Genomic DNA, 3,035 nt, shown 5'->3' on the forward strand with positions numbered 1-3,035 from the left:
TCTTGCCTGAGCCTCCTAAATCGCTGGGACTACAGGTGCCTGCCACCATCCACCATGCCTGGCTCTATCTATCTTTCTTTCTTTCTTTCTTCTTTTATTGTTTAAAGATTGGGTTACAAGGTATTTGTTAAATAGCATCTCTCTCTTTTTTTTAATAGAGATCTCTGTGTTGCCCATGTTGGTCTCAAACTTCTGGCCTGAAGTGATCCTCCGGCCTCAGTCTCCCAGAGTGCTAGGATTATAGGTGTAAACCACTGCACCTGGCCCTAGAGTTTCCTTCCTTTTTAAGATGGAATGTTTCATTGTCTATATAGACCACATGTTGTCTGTCCATTAATCCACTGGTGATCACTTGGGTGTCTTCCATCCTTTGGCTGTTGTGAATAAAACTGCTATGAACACGGGTGTACAAACGCTTGTTTGTGCTCCTGCTTTCAGTACTTTTGGTGATATACTATGTTAAGTCTTGAAGAATGAGAAGAAAATACGGCAAAAGGAAGACGAGCCTTCCAGGAAGAGTGAGCAACCTGTGCGAAGGCACAGAGAGCTTTAGTTGACATGGCAGGGAATAGAGAAAGGGATGAGTGTGCCCCGACAGGAAGGTACAGAATGACGCAGGCCTCGGAGGACCTTGCCTGGGGAAGACAGTGAGGACTGAGCAGACCTCGAATCAAATCCCTCTTTTCACTGCTGTCCTTCACGTGACCACTTTAATGCACCTGTAAGCAACTGTTCAGAAACAGTGTTTTCACAGCAAAGACTCGGGCCCTAATGGAAACGATCATTAGAACATATATACACGTTGCCACGACCCCAGTCTTGGGTTTCCCCCACAACAGTCCCCCTCACTTGACAGGTGTTGAATAAACAGTAATGGAACACTCAATTGACTGTGTATTGTCCACAGATTTCTGCTATTTCGTAAAATCTTTTGCTCGAAATGGCATTCTCTAATGCGCTGCTTTTAAATTGACTGAACTCTTTTCAGAATCAACTAAGCCAGAATGTAAATCTGATTATGCGATTCTACATTCAACTCCACAGCTTTCTCTGTAATTCATGATGAATCCCTTCAGTTGTAGTGAAAATAGTGCCATATAAACTCTTAGACTGATACAAATATGGATGATTTTATGAAAATGCAACCTAGGTTTCCATAATCTATTTATTTCTATATTTAGTCTTAATCCCGTGTGAACCCATTTACATCCTAGGGAAATAGAAGGGAAGCACTGTGGTTTTGTGTGTGTGCACGCGCGTGTGTAGATTCGTTTAATACCCTTTAGTGGTATTTAGGTATTTCTTTTTTTTTTTTTTTTTTTGAGACAGAGCCTCAAGCTATCCCCCTGAGTAGAGTGCCGTGGCTTCACTGCTCACAGCAACCTCCAACTCCAGGGCTCAAGTGAATCTCCTGCCTCAGCCTCCCAAGTAGCTGGGACCACAGGCGCCCGCCACAGCACCCAGCTATTTTTTGGTTGCAGCCATTATTGTTGTTTGGTGGGTCCGGGCTGAATTCGAACCCGCCACCTTAGGTGTATGTGGCTGGCGCCTTAGCCGCTTGAGCCACAAGCGCCGAGCCTTAGGTATTTCTTAAAATGGTAACAAACACCGTAGCACCATGAACGGATAAGTTTTTCTTTTTTTTTGAGACAGAGTCGCACTATGCCACCCTCCATAGAGTGCTGTGATGTCAGCTGTGTTGCTCACAGCAACCTCAAACTCTTAGGCATAAGCGATTCTCTTGCCTCAGCCTTCCAAGTAGCTGGGACTACAGGCATCCACCACAATGTCTGACTATTTTTTGTTGCAGTTGCTGTTGTTGTTTAGCTGGCCCAGGCCGAGTTCAAACCCACCAGCCTTGGTGTACACGATTGATGCCATAACCACTGCACTACAGGCGACGAGCCTGGATAAGCTTTTCTTACAAGATGATCTATGTCCGTGCAGTCTTCAGATAGTTTAACTTTTCTGGGATTTATGTTGATACTTTTGCTTATAGTGTGAAATAATAGTAAAAGTCAAGAATCCCTATATCTATTTCTCAGTAAAAGTCACTCATCTGATGGAGGTTTGATTTGTTTGTTATGTGTGATAGTGGTAAGGTGGGGATGTGTGGCCTGAGTCACTTCAGTTATTATGAGTTAAATAGTTCACAGATCTCAAAATGCAACAAAGCTAGAGCTCTGGGTCTGAACTCTCCTCAAATGTGGCTGGCTCAATAGAGCCAAAGTCTGGACAGCGCCAGTAGTTCAGTAGGTAGGGAATCAGCCACATACACTGAGGCTGGTGGGTTCAAACCTGGCCCAGGCCAGCTAAATAACAACTGCAAAAAAAAAACCGGGCATCGTGGTGGGCACCGCTAGTCCCAGCTACTTGGGAAGCTGAGGCAAGAGAATTGCTTAAGCTCAAGAGTTTAAGGTTACTGTGAGCCGTGATGCCACAGCACTTTACCCAAGGCAATAGCTTGAGACTCTGTCTCAAAAAAAAAATAGAGCCAGAGTCTAAGGTGTCCTGAAATGTCATAAAGCAATTCAAAAGTCAACAGTGTGGACCAGTGGAATAGGATGGAGTGACATCCCCAAATGCATTGAAAAAAGTGCAATGAGGGTGGTGCCTGTGCCTCAAAGGAGTAGGGCACTGGCCCCATATACTGGAGGTAGTAGGTTCAAACCTGGCCCCAGCCAAAAATAAAAAAACTGCAAAAAAAAAAAAGTGCAATGATCACACAAGACAGTAGTTTGTTTCTCTCGCAGATAAGAGCACGAGCATAATCATAAGTGGTTAAGGATGGTTGATTGACTGAGGCAAGAGAATCGCCTAAGCCCAAGAGCTGCGATTCCACTATCCTCCCAGGTTGACTAGCCCACATGAACAAAGACAGATCTCCACCAAGTCCTTGTTCCAAGTCACAGGGTAGAGGGAGGACAGAAGAAGTACACCTCCTACCTTTAAGGATACAAAGCATGGGCTCGGCGCCTGTGGCTCAAGTGGCTAAGGCACCAGCCACATACACCTAAGGTGGCGGGTTCGAATCC

Source organism: Otolemur garnettii, unplaced genomic scaffold (assembly GCF_000181295.1).
Source record: "Otolemur garnettii isolate 467f Iridium unplaced genomic scaffold, OtoGar3 scaffold00026, whole genome shotgun sequence".
In the NCBI taxonomy this organism is placed as follows: Eukaryota; Metazoa; Chordata; class Mammalia; order Primates; family Galagidae; genus Otolemur; species Otolemur garnettii.